A 13,767-nucleotide genomic window follows, 5' to 3' on the forward strand; every position below is an offset into this window, starting at 1 on the left:
GTGGTTAATCAATCATAGTGAAAACATAAACAAACTGGCTACATGACAATCTTCATTGAGCAGGTGTAGTTTAAAATAGTTCGAGCAATTTAACATCAAAAGGAGTCATGAAACTAAGCTATGTGACGTACAAAATGAAACAATGAGATAATCACCAAAGCACCTATCTCCCCAAGAAACTCAAAGAAACAGTTTAGGGCAAGATGTGAAACATCCCCCAAGCACTAACTAGCAGAATATCCTTGAAGCTTTTAGCTCACATACTTTCCCATCATTTAGGTTTAGCTGAACTAAGGGCAACAGCCCCCAGAGCAATCATTTTTCGCTGTGCTTCAATTCTCTTATCTACATCAAAGGCTTTAATCCTGTGAAAGTTTTTTGGTCTTTTTCAGTCTTAGCATTCCTACATGTTTTCCTAAAGAGTTTGGCTTTGGCACCCCTAACTAAGGACTTTGGTCCTCTAAACTGCAGGCTTTGGCTTTCTATGCTAAGGACTTTGATCCTATGAAATACATTTGCTTTATTTCTATTTATTAAGATCTTCTTAGTCAATATCCTCCACACCTATTAACTTAATGCTTGAGACTCTTTCCTGTTGAGTTTCTAACATATGCATCATCTAATGCTATAAACTCCCATCTGGGCTCTGCTCTGGCTTCATCCCACAAAAGTTGATATGTTGTGTTTTCACATTTACTCCATTCAAAATAGTTTCTAATTTCCCCTGAGGCTTCCACTTGACCAGTGGATTATTTAGAAGCATGCTGTTTATTTGAAGATTTCCCCAGTATCTTTCTGCTGCTTGTTTTCTGGTTTAATTCCATTATGGCCAGAGGACATATTTTGTATGATTTCAATTCACTTAAATGTGTGAAGGTTTATTTTATGACCCAAGATATAGTTTATCATGTACGTACAACAAATTCTGCTGCTGCTGTTGTTGGGTGGAGTGTTCTATAAATGTCTTTGGATCTTTTTTGGTTGGTGTGTTTTTCAGATCTTCCATGTACTCCTGATTTTGTCTACTTTTTTTATTGATGACTGAGAGAGGAGTATTGAAGGCTCCAATCCCTTCAGTTATTTCAGCTTTTGCTCCATGCATTTTGAGGTTTTATTGTTTTATGTATACACATTTATGACTGTTGTATCTTGCATTGAATTGACCATTTTTCATTAAAGTCCCTCAATACACCTGGTAACTGTCCTTGTTGTGAAGTCTACTTTACTTAATACTAATATGGTCATTTTAATATTCTTTGATTTGTGCTGGTATGGTATACCTTTCCTATTCCTTCCCATTTAACCTACCTACAGTGTCATATTTAGAGTGGGTTTCTTAAAGACAGCTTAGACTTAGGTGATTTTTTTAAAAGCCCACCTATCTGTTTCTGTCTTGAAACTGGTGTGCTTAGACCATTTATACTTCATGTAATTATTGAAATGGTTGGATTTAGGTCTGTCATTTAAATTTTGATTTCTGTTTGTCTCCTCTGTTCTTGATTTTTCTCTTTCCTTTTCCCTGCTTTCTTTTAGGTTGTATAAATGTGTTTAGTGTTGCATTTTAATTTATTGGTTGGCTTTCTGACTGTCTCTCTTCACACAGGTTTTCAGTAGTTTCTCTAGGGATTACAGGACACATACTCAATGCTTACCTCTTCCAGAGAAATGTAGAGAAACTTTACACCTATACAGTTCCTTTACCATACATTCTCCTCTTTCTGTTGTGGTTGTCACATATTTTACCCCTGCATGCATCAAAAACCCACCAGACGATGTTGTAGTTTTTGTTTTTGACATATTAGAAGGAACTTAGGAGGAGAAAAGTAGTCCACCCCATTCACCCAGACATTTGTCATTTCTGTTGCTCTTTTTTCATTCCTGAGCTTCCAAGTTTTCCTCTGGTATTGATTCCCTTCTGCCCTAAGATTTCTTTCACAGCATGTCTGCTGGGGACTCACTTTCTCAGTTTTCTTTCCTCTGAAAATGTCTGTATTTCCCTTCATTCATGAGGAATAGTTTTGCTGGGTACAGAACTCTGGGCTGACAGTTATTCTCTTTGAGCACTTGAACAGTGTGGCTCCATCATCTTCGGGCCTCCCTGGTTTCTGATGAGAAATTTGCAGTTCAGGTGATCGTTCCTCTGTATGTAATGTGTCTTTTTTCTTTTTTTCTTTTTTTGCTTATGCTTTTAAGACTTTCTTCTTTGGTTCTCCACAGTTTGAGTGTGATATCAACAGGCTTGGTTTTCTTTGAGTTTATTCTTTTTCAGGTTCACTGAGCTTCTTGAATCTGTACATTTATATTTTTCACCAAACTTGGGAAGTTTTCAGCCCTTACTTCTTTGAATACTTTTTCTGTGTCAGCCCTTTACTTCTGTCCTTCTGGAACTCCAATGACACCAATGTTATACCTCTTGATGTTATTCCACAGGTCCCTAAGGCTCTGTGATTTTCTTGTCAATCCTTTTTTCTGTGTCATTCATATTGAATAATTTCTATCGGTTTTCAAGTTCACTCATTCTTTCCTCTGTCTTCACCATCCTTCTATTGAGCCCAGTGAGTTTCTGATTTTTATTTCCATTATTGTATTTTTAATTTTTAATATTCATTTTGTTCCTTCTTAGAGCTTCTATATCTCTGCTGAGAATTTTTACCTTTGCATTTTTTAACAGTGTTTGTACTTACTTTATGGAGTATGTTTGTAATCACTGATTTAAATACTCTTTGCCATCAGTTCAACATTGGGATCATCTCATAGATGGCATCTGTTAATTATCTTTTCTCTTACAAGTTCTCAAGGTTTTCTTTTTGTTGTTATTGCCCGAGTACTTTGAGTTCTATCCTAAACATTCATAATATTATTTATTAAGACTCTGGATCCCGCTTACATCCCCTGGGCAGCCTGGTCTTTCTGTCTTCATTGCCAGTCAGTCTGGTTAGGTTCAGACCACAGTTCAGACCACAGTCCAGACCTGCCTCCTGTGGGCTGTGTTCCAGGGCATGCCCCATCTTCAGAGCCTCTGCAGTGTGCTTAGATCCCCTCACACCTGCTTCTTCTGGGCCCAGTCTGTGGCCTTGGCAGAGGTCCACCCTGTGGGTCAATTCTCAGAGCTCCTTGTGGTCATCCCACACATGCCCAGGTGAGGATGGGGTCCCTCTCGATGTTTTTCTTATTGATTCCTCCCATATTCTCTGGCTGTGAGGGCCCCTTTTCCTGGTCGTCTGGCTATAAAGCAGGGCTTTAGCTTCCTTGCACTGTCACATTCTTCCTGTGACTGGATCCACCTTTGGATCAAGGTGCCAACTGCAGTCACTTCTGCTGCTTCTGCCACCATGAGAGTGCAGCTTCAGAACAGGGGGTTGCCTCTGGGCAAGACCAGAAGAAAAAAACAAGGTGGGGCATTTCCTCCAGTCTCTTCATCCTTCTGGGCACCCACCTTCCCAGTCTACTGGCCAGAAGGGAGGGTTTCTCTTGATCAGGCCCACTCTGCTGTTCTGGGGTCAGGCTGCCTGGAATCGAACCAGGAGGTCTGGGAGGGGCAAAAGAGCCTTTCTATGGTTGCAGTCTTTCCTCAAGTTCTGCTTTCCCCTCCCAGTCTGCTGCTTTGTTTTCTTCTGTGTGGTGTTTTCACTTCTGCTCACTGACTGAGGTAGAGCGCTGTGCTCACTCTGTCTCAGCTGGGACCGGGAGCTGCTGGTGCTTTCCTCTTCTAAATACTTTTAAATTCATTCTATTTTTTACAGCATCGTGCAGGTAGAATTTACATGCCAATATTCATTCACTTTCAGTGTGCAACTCGATTTTTAGTAAAACTTACAGAGTTGTGCGATCATCACCACAATCTAACTTCAGAATGTTTCCATCACCCCCAAAAGATCCTCCTACTCGTTTGCAAAAGATCCTCCTACTCAGTCCCTCCTGGTTCCTTTTATAAAAATAAAATTTTTCAAGGATACAGAAAAGTGTAGAGAGCACCATTACCGACACCCACACACCCACCATCCCATCTTATCAAAGCTTAACATTTTGCCTTACTTTGTACAGGACTTTTTCTGCTTTCTTTTTAATAAATAAGACTTCACAATTAAAATGGAAGCCCCCTGCATCTGTGTCCCAGGTCCACAGCCTTTTCTGTCTTCAGAGGTAACCACCATCCTGAACTTGGGGTTCATGAGTCTACAGATGTCGTTCTTGAAGTCAGGGATGACGTTCATGGTATTATACTATGTACCTTTCTGCAGCTTGCTTCTAAGGAGAATCTCAGCATTGTGGCTTTGAGATGTGTCATCTCAAATGGATACGCACAGATGGACACATACAGCTCCAGATCAGCACGTTATATGCTGCTGATCGTTCCACTACATGAATGTGCCACAGTATATTTATTCTTTCTATGTCAGATGTGTTTCCAGTTTTTCAGGGTGCTGTTATTTTTCTTTAATTCTATTCTTCAGTCAGTATTTAATTTTATTATATTGTGTCCATGAATTTGGCCTTCTTATGATTTCTGTGCTTTAGCATGTGTTGAGATTTCCTTTGTGGCCTAGTAAACGGCCTGTTTATTATTGCCCTGTATGTTTTGACATGACTGTATACAAGTCAGAGAGACAGGGTTATACTCCTCAAATTCTCCGTATGCCTAAATTTTCTTTGGGGATTGTAACTTTCATTAATTACAACTTTCTTTGTCCACTTAATGCTTTCTGCCTTGAATTGTATCTTTTTGATATTATTCCTATACGTTATCTTTGTTAATATTTTCTAGCACATGATATATATTTTTTCATATCTTTATTTTCAGGCTTCAGTGGTTTCTCTAACAGTTTATCTGATTAAAAGCATTTTTTACACATTTTTCTTTTCAATTGTGATAAAATATGTGTAACATAAAATTTACCATTTTGACTAGTGTAAGTGAACATTTCAGTGGCATTAAGTACGTTCACATTGTTGTGTAGCCATCACCACCAACATCTCCGGAACTTCTTTTTTCTTTTTTTTTTCTTTTTTTTTGTCTTTTTCGTGACCAGTGAGGGGATCGCAACCCTTGGCTTGGCGTCGTCTGCACCTCGCTCAGCCAGCGAGCGCACCGGCCATCCCTATATAGGATCTGAACTGCGGTGGGAGTGTCGCTGCGCTCCCAGCGCTGCACTCTCCCGAGTGCGCCAAGGGGTAGACCCCAGAATTTCTTTTTTTACTAGAGTATTCATTATTACAAATCATACTTATTCTTGATGCCCCTTATCCAATCTCTCCCTTTCCCCCTCCCCCTCTTCCGTCCCTCTCTACCTCCCCCCTCTAATAGCCATTGATTTAGAACTTTTTCATATTGCAAAACTGAAACTCTGCACCCATTACACAAGAACTTTCTACTTCCGCTACCCACTTTATTTTTAGTTTTACTACAGAAAAATCTCACACACACAGAGAAGTAGAGACAATAGTTTAATAAACCCCCATGTCCCCAACACCAGCTTCAATAATTATCAACTCATGGCCAATCTTATTTTATCTGCACCTCTAGCCACTCACCCCTGACCCCAATCCACTCCTGATTATTTGGAAGCAAATCCAAAACATCATATCATGTCATCCGTAAATTTTTCAGTATGTAACTTTAAAAGATGGGGACACTTTAACATAACCACAAAACCATTATCAAACCTAGAAAAAGTAACAATCATTTCTTAACATGGTCCAAATGTTGTGATTGGTCGTTTCTTTTGAGTCTCTTGCTCTGCAGGCTCTCTCTCCATCTCTGTCTCTGTCTCTTTCTCTCTCTCATTTTGCAATCTGTTGTCTGTCTTGTGGGATCTGCTCCAGCCGGGGTTCTCCCAACTGCATCCCTGAGGTGTCATTTAACACACACCTCTGTGCCTTGTCCTTCCTAGCAACTGGTAGTTAGATCTAAAGTCTTGATCTGGTTCAGTAATAATAATTGTTGTTTTTATTTTATTATTATCTTAATTTTCATGGTTATTTCATCAAGACTACTTCATCAAAGACGTGAGCATAATGCCTGGTGTGTCTCCATGACACTAGCGGTTGATGGTCGCTGCCCATCCAACCATCACTGGGTGTGATGGGATGGTATTCTCATCCCATCCTTCCTTCTTCATTATTTTCCAGAATAAGTCTACAGTGAGGAGATGCCCTTGACAGAGAACATTTAATTGGAACTTGTTTTGTCTCTTTACTTTCAAAACTCCGTGCAAGATCTGTTGGTTTGAAGAGGGGGATGCCCTCCATGCCTGATGTGTTCGACATCATTCCTAACATCTTATTGTATGTTTTTATTTACATTTCTTGTTCTATTTTCCCTTGCCTCTTTTTAAAAAAAAATTTTGTCTCTCTCTTTTTTTTTTCAGTTGTGTGCATCCTATTTACATTCTTGAGGAGACTCTACACTTAAACATGCTCCATCCAAACGCCCGCTGATGGGCATCTGGGTTCCTCTCAGGTGAGACGAAACAGCAGCATGCTCCCCTGCCTACATCCTGTTCTGGTCCTCGAGGATTTTTGTTTCAGGTTGTGGATTTTTTTGCCACTGTTTTTCGAATCAGTAGGTCATAGACTTAGTCATATTTGTTTATTTCTTTTCCCAACTTTGTATTTTTGCCCTGTGTTTCTCTTGGATTTATTCATCTGCCTGTTTATTTCCAGAGTGCATCTTTCAAATAGCGTTTAGGGTAGCAGTGTCTCTGAATCCCTGCTCACCTGAAGACGTCTGGTTTTTGTTTCCTCCTAGGTGTAATCAACAGGTCTCTCCTCCTCCTTCCTCTCTCTCCACCCTCACAGACTCTAGTATTTTCTTGCAATCTTTCATGTTCTGCAATACCATCATAATGCACCTAGTCAGGGGCCTTATCCTTCCACCCTGGGGCACCCAATGGCCTCTTCGTCTGGGTCCTCTCTCAGATCCTGGATGTTTCTGCTGCTGTTCAAGCATCTCCTCCTCTCTGTCTGCTGTTCCTGCCTGGGGAACGCCTGTGGTGGACGGACATCACTGCGACCATGCACCCAGTTTTCCTTGCCTCTTCCCAGCTCCGTCCTCCTCAGCCCAGTGCTCAGTCCCCACCTCCAACTCCCAGAATTGCTCTCCAGCTCTTCTAGTCACGCTCTTCAACGGGAGGTGCTGCCTTTCACCTCTCAGGACCAGAGCTTCCCCTCGTGGGGCCTGCTTTCTTCTTCTCCACTCCTGGCCACTCGTCTGCAGGCTGGGCCCCTCTCCTGCTGCTCTCCGTGGTCCCTGCCCCTCTTCAACATGCAGGGGGGTCCCTTGGTGCCACCACAGGCTCTGTCCCCAATACTCGCTCCTCATTTCACACTGACCCTCTTCTCACTGAAAATGCATGTAGTGACTGGCGTGTCCACGCTGTCTCCATACTCATTTCCCACCATCCACCACGGTGGGGAGTGGGTGGAGCACAGAGGGGCTGGGGTGGCGGGCCCCACGGGGCGCAGTCAGCCACATGTCACTCTACTTCCTCCAAGGAGCTCACTTAGAGCAGGAAGTGCCTTCACGGCCCGGGCCCGGGCTGCGTCTTCCAGACGTGAGCGCAGAGCCAGCCTGTGGAGCGGGGCAAGGCCACTGGCAGACAGCAGGTCGCACAGCACCAAGCCTCCCGGGACTGCGTGAGGTGAGAGCACCGAGGCCCCTCTGGGTCCACATGGGAATTTTAAAGGGAGCAGTTCTGGCCTCAGCTTTTCCGTGAGGAGTGGCTGCTGCCTTTCCCAAGGCAAGCACCTCCACCTGACCCTGGTCCTGGAGTGGCCCTGGTGGCCACCAGCCCAGGTGTGTCCAGCAGGAAGGGGGTCTTGGGATCGTCTGCTCCAGCCCCCTTTTTACTGAGACCCACTAGTGAACATGCTGTGCCATCCACTTCAGAACGACATGGAGCACTGGGAGCGTCTGTAGCTGAGGGATGGGATCTGGGCGGGAAGACATGGCCCAGTCGCCAGGCCTCAGACTCCAGGTCTGGGGTCTCCTGACAAGCCACAGACATGGCTGAGCCAGGAGGAGGCCAGGAGCTCACACAACTCCCTGAGCGGGTGGTGGAGCTGCTGGTGTGGGGCAGTGCAGGAGGGTCCTGGGGTCTTCTCCATGGACCAGCTGTGCCTGCCTCTTCCTGCCTAAGGGAGCCCCTCCTCTCTGCATGCTGCCATGCTGAGCCGTGGTGACCTGTCTTTCATACCAAACTGTGTGTGTGTGTGTGGTTCATGGGGTGTGTTGCTTGTGTCTGTCTGTCCATCTGGTGTGTGTGTGTGTGTGTGTGTGTGTGTGTGTGTTTGGGTTTGGTGTGTATATGTATTGTGCATGTGTGGTGTGCGGCATGTGTAGTGCATAGGGGTGTGTGTGTGTGTGCATGTGTGTCCGTGGTGCGTTCTTCTGGGTGCTGGTCTGTCATTCCTCCAGACTCTCGAGGGTCAGAGGCACGGGCCTGGTGCACATAAGTGCTGGCGCATGTTGCGCTTTAGCAGAACAGGCATCAGTGTATGTTCTGGTCCAAATGGCTTAAGGCTCAGCAAACAGACCAAGCTTCCCACCGTGTTGTCCCCAAGGACTCTGGGGCCGGGCCTGAAGCCAGGCTCCTGTTCCTGGGGTCCACCTGGATGCCCCTGACACTGCACTCTTGGGCCAGCCCCTCCCCCACACTGCCTCCACCTGTCACCACCAAGCCCCTCCACCCAGCCCTCACCCTCCCCTGGATCTGGGGCTGGGATCCTTCACTGCTGTCACTGTCTGGAGTGGGAGGCTGGCCCAGAGTCCCTCTCCTCCTGGAACACCCAGGTGGAGTGATGGAGGGGCAGCTGAGAGGGGGAGGGGGACAGAGATGACTCGAGGGCCTGGGGGTGAGCCATGGGCAAAGGGGGCCACAGGCTGTCACCCACCTTCCCCATTACAGTGGAGCAATGACTGTGTGCTTGGGGACTAATGCCAGATTCTGGGGAGTTACAGAGAGGAGAGCTGTAAGCAGCTCTGGGACAACTGTCACCCAGCCACTTTATAATGGAGCGACATAAGGACTTTCCATTTCAGAAGGAGACCCTCCAATCCACCCCCAGCTCACTGCCAAATCTCTGGGACGGGACCCATGCCTGCCTGGTGCCTGCTGTGCTTTGCAGATTTCCCAGGACCAGGGAGGGAGTCCCTGTGCTGGGAAGAGGTCAGAGGCCGAGGCCCCTGTGTGGCAGTGGCCAAGCCCACACCTCAGGCCCCAGGTCCAGTGCCTGATGGTGCCACATCCTAAGCAGGGCCACAGGACAGATGCCCTACATGGCCCAGACCCCCATGGCTGCCTGATCTCCGGGCTGTGGCCTCGGCTGAGGCAGTGACAGGGCGGGGCTGGCTAGGCGTGGGCGCGGCGTTCTGTGAGGTTAGTTTCAGCTCTGCAGTGTGTCCCTGCAGCACAGCACGCACCGTGTCTGCTTCTAGCGGTGAATGAACAGAGGAGCAACTGGCAGAGGTGCCCGTGACAGAGGTTGAGAGAGGGGAACCTCAGTCTGCCTATGGCCTTTGCTCCAGCAGGAGCAAATTAGGGCTGACACACTGTCCTGAGCAGCTGGGCACCTCTCAACTGAGCCTTGGGCTTCTCAGCTGACATGCGGGGTGGTAGCCCCCACTGCGCAGGTGGCATCCAGATATCATGTGCCTGGTGCACAGTAGGAGTGCAGCAAATTACAGTTATCATGGGAGATTTCATGGGGGAAGAAACCCCAATATGGTGAAGTGCCTTTGCAGGAATTTCTGCACAGGGGCCACCACCATCCAGGGTAAGGGAGAGGTCTGTCTGCACCCTGTCTGGAAGGGGTGTGAGGTGAGCAGGCTGTTTGGCCTTCCTGGGACTTAGTTTCTCCACCTGAAATGGGAGGGGTGGGATGGCCAATGTGTAAACCCCAACTGACTCTATAGTCAGATGTCTAACTTGGAACTCACTTCCCTAGGGCAGAGCTGTAAGGGATATCTGGGCTCCCATTAGGTCCAGCTCTGTCCACTCAGGCCAGGCCAGGCCGGCAGGTAACAGGGCTGCCAAGAGGTGTTTGCCTCCATGGATGGGCAGTATTGAGCCTGTGGGGGCTTTTGGAGACTCAGGGTCTCTGCCCCTCTTTCTGCACACCTGTCACTTTGTGAGTGAACTACACCTCCTGTCTGAGGCCATGTAACCAGGGCTGGCTCCAGATCACAGGTGTGGATGTTGGCTGCGAGGGGTTAAGTAACGCTTGAGTCCAACCAGCGGGTACAGGCTGAGAAGCCCCAACTCAGGGGACCCACCCAGGCGTTGGGCAGTCTCAGGGGACAGTGGTGACACCCCTCAGGTGGATGGGGCCAGATGCTATGATCACTCTCCATTTTTCTTGGTGCAAATTGTCCCTAAGATGGGAGTGCTGACTTTATGGTCGTCTCACTCCTAGACTCCGCATCTGTGGGTGTGGACTGAGGCCATGAGCGTGGACGTCTACCAAAACATGGCATGTCATGGAAGCAGCAGCAGGGCTGAGGGAGGGCAGGCCCAGGAGTGTGGTGGGGCCCTGCAATTTGTGACTCCTGCTTGTCCTAGCAGAGCAGGCGCTGCTGTCCTTGGTGGAGCAGGTGTCACTGACACTGGCTGCCCGTCTCCTGGCTTTGCTGTGGGGACCAGGCCTTATCTCCACCTGTGGGCTTCGCCCAAAGTCCATCCTGTGGGAATTTGCAGCCAGCTGTGCCAGCCACCAGCCAGATGACTTGGGGCCCAGCTCCTTGTCCCACCCCACCAAGCAGGGTCGGGGCAGAGGATGAGGGGACATCATTGCTCGGGCTCCTGGGCAGGAAAGAGCCCCCTTTGCCTTCTCCTGGGCAGGGCAGGCTGCTGACAGGGCCGGTGGAGTCCATGGACAGTGCTGGTGGCATCCAGTCACCCCCACTGTCCGTGAGCAGGCCCCGTGGTGAGGAGCAGGGCCCACAAGAGACAGGCTTGGCGGGCCAGGCCCAGCCCCAGAGCTTGCTCAGAGGTGCCCCAGGCAGGCCTTCCCTCCTGGCCCCAGGTGCCCTCCTCTGAAGGCTGAGGTGCCCAGGCAGCTCACCCTCCCCACGGTCAAGGCAGCAGCAGGGTCAGGAGGCCCCAGGCTTCTGCGGGGGCCCCTTGCATGGGTCCTGCTCAGTGCAGATGTTGCCCAGGTCTGGGAAGGCTCATGTTGCCCAGGTCTGGGAAGGCTCCCAGTGCCACTTGGCACTGATAAGGGGAAAGGAGAAATAGCCACATGAGCAAACACACCGAGCAGGAAACCACAGCGCTGCCCTCTGCCCTGCTCTGCAGTGTTATTAAAAAGCACTTCCAGCAGCTACCCCTTGAATCAAGGTCCCTGCCTCAGGGTCTGCAGTAGCCAGGGTTCCCAGAGAAACAGACCAATAGGACACGTGGCCTTCAGTGATGCACGAGGCATCGCAGAGGGTGGTCTGCTTTGCTCTCCACTCACTGATCTAGATGTTAATGTCACCCAAAACTACCTTCATAGCAGCACCTAGGCTGGTGTTAGAGCAAATGTCTGGGTACTGTGACCCAGCCAAGGGACCCTTTGCTCTCTATAAGAGGGGAAACTGAGGCCCAGAGGCTGAAATGACCTGTCCACCATCGCTTGGCAGCTGGGTATAGGATTGAGGGTCTCAGCCCTGGGGTCAGGCAGATGGGAGCTGCAGGGCCGGCTTCTGTCCTGGCTGTGTATCATGGGGGATAGACGAAGCCTCTCAGAGCCACCCCTCCCTAGCAGAATGAGGGTCAGGCACAGCCCCTGTGGATGCAGAGTAGATTGAGGCTGTGCATGCACGGTGTAGCTGGGTGGCAGGGTGCACGCTGTGGTCAGTTCCCTGTCCTGCTCCCAGAGGACCCCTGCCCTGATCCCTAGTGCTGTGGCCTGGGCCTCCTGCCACCACAACCCTCTCCCAGGAGTGTCACAGCATGTCATGGCCTTGCTTCCTGTTGGCATGAGATGTGGGGGTTGAGTGGGGGGCCAGGCCTCTGGGGTGCTTGGATCTGGCCAATGTGAGATGTAGAGATCGCCATGCCCAAGTAGCACAATTCTGCTGCACTGGGAGCTTCAGGGAGAGATCATCTCATCCAAGCAGGGGACTCTGGTTCTCTCCCACGCTCCAGGAGCTGAGGGTACGCAGAGAGCCAGCCCCATGGAACAGCTTCCTGCCCGGTTGATTTTTAAACAGTAGTAATTGTGGCCATGCATTGGCATTTGGAGGGATGGAGGTTTCATTGTGACAGAAACTCAGTGGAAGTGGGGGGGCAGGGGGTGCTACAGAACTCAGCAGAGGTCCAGGAGTCCTGAGAGTGCCTGGGCGCCCCGAGCCACACGCCGGGGAAGCTGACAGCACGCGTGGGACATGTGAGTGACTGCGTGACTTAGCGGCAGACCCTGTAGCAGGCCTGAGGTGGGAGCTCATGCTTCCTGTCACCGGGAAGTAGCTGTGCTCAGAAATGCCAGAGAGCCGAGGCTTCTGGAATCTGGAGAAGCAATGTCGGGGCAGCTCATCAGCCTCCATGGAATTCAGTTTTAAAATGTCATTCTATATGTTTACCATAGAAAGTTTGGAAAATACGAACAGGAACATGAAGAAAGTAATGCCACCCCCCAGAGAAACATGGAATATTCAGTGCACTTACTTTTACCTTTGCCAACACATTTGCTTTTCCCTGAAACCAAGCTGCCCCGAGCAGCTGCTGACACACTTCCATGGCTGTGCAGGATCCCGGGGGCGGGCAGCGGGGATGGTGACAACACACTCTGACGTGGCGGCCCTGCGGGCAGCCTAGAATCTTGGTTGGCACTCCTGGTTACCAACTCCTGGTTGGCAAGGCCGACTCTTCTGTGCTGGTTAACCAGCAGCGTTTTCTTTCATGACTTATCTCCTCACGTCCCACGTGTTTTCCACGGGGTACTAGCCTTTCTGTCATTAATATCTGAGATCTCTTTAGAGGTGACCAGTCACCTTTTGCACTAGACAGATATTAAATATGTTCCTCTATGTGATGTATTATGCACAAAATTTGGCATTTTCTTCCTTGCTTAGTTTTCTCTGCTTAAATTTCTTTGCTCCAAGATATACCTTCTTCTATTTCTCTTATTGTTTCATTTCCTAAAACTAAACTTACACACGTTTGTCATCAGTCTCTTCTGTCCACAACAAAAGCATCCTGGGCCTCAGGCTTCATGTCTCCATCAAGGGCAGAAGTTTCCATCATGTTAGACACATAAGGTTGTCTCCTTTTCTAAAGTGTCTATAAATGCAATCTGGTCTCCCCTTTGACTTAAGAGGTATTTAGTGGAGTGTTTTAAAATTTCTAATGTATGTGCATGAGTCTCGTTTTATCCCACTTGGTCAGAAACTGGCCCTTAACATTTCTGCAGTGAGATTTCATCAAAGGTGGAATTAACAGTGTGAACATGTCTCACACACTTGGAAGAACGTACTGTCGTAGGGTTGGGTGTTCAGAGTGCATGGACAAAGTTGACGCCTGTTCACAATCGTTGTGAATGTGTCACAAAACCCGTGAACCCCACGGATCCAGGATGAGCGCTGGGGCTCCCACCCCTCCTCCTTCTGGCACTACCCAGGCCCTCTGCGTTGTTCTCTGCTCAGCGCTGCCTCACCTGGATTCAGGATGTTTCTCCTGAGTCGTGCACGTGGGCTGACTCTCTGCCAAGGACTGCCAGGGCAGGCACTGATGACAGCTCTGAGCGGCTGGCAGGGCCTCGAGTTTCCCAAGCAGCCTCGGGTTAGGG

The 13,767-nt window shown here is 48.6% G+C and overlaps 1 protein-coding gene across 1 annotated transcript in view; it reads left to right on the forward strand.

Annotated features, from left to right (window-relative positions):
* The first annotated feature begins 7,511 nt into the window (after nt 1–7,511).
* The window catches only part of LOC134370392 (integrin beta-2), a 35,304-nt gene continuing 29,048 nt past the window's right edge, over nt 7,512–13,767 (forward strand). The window contains exon 1 of the mRNA XM_063087528.1: nt 7,512–7,640. The gene's annotated coding sequence lies outside the window, so the exon portion shown is untranslated. The remainder of the gene's footprint in view (nt 7,641–13,767) is intronic.

Source organism: Cynocephalus volans, chromosome 1 (genome assembly GCF_027409185.1).
Source record: "Cynocephalus volans isolate mCynVol1 chromosome 1, mCynVol1.pri, whole genome shotgun sequence".
NCBI classification, from domain to species: domain Eukaryota; kingdom Metazoa; phylum Chordata; class Mammalia; order Dermoptera; family Cynocephalidae; genus Cynocephalus; species Cynocephalus volans.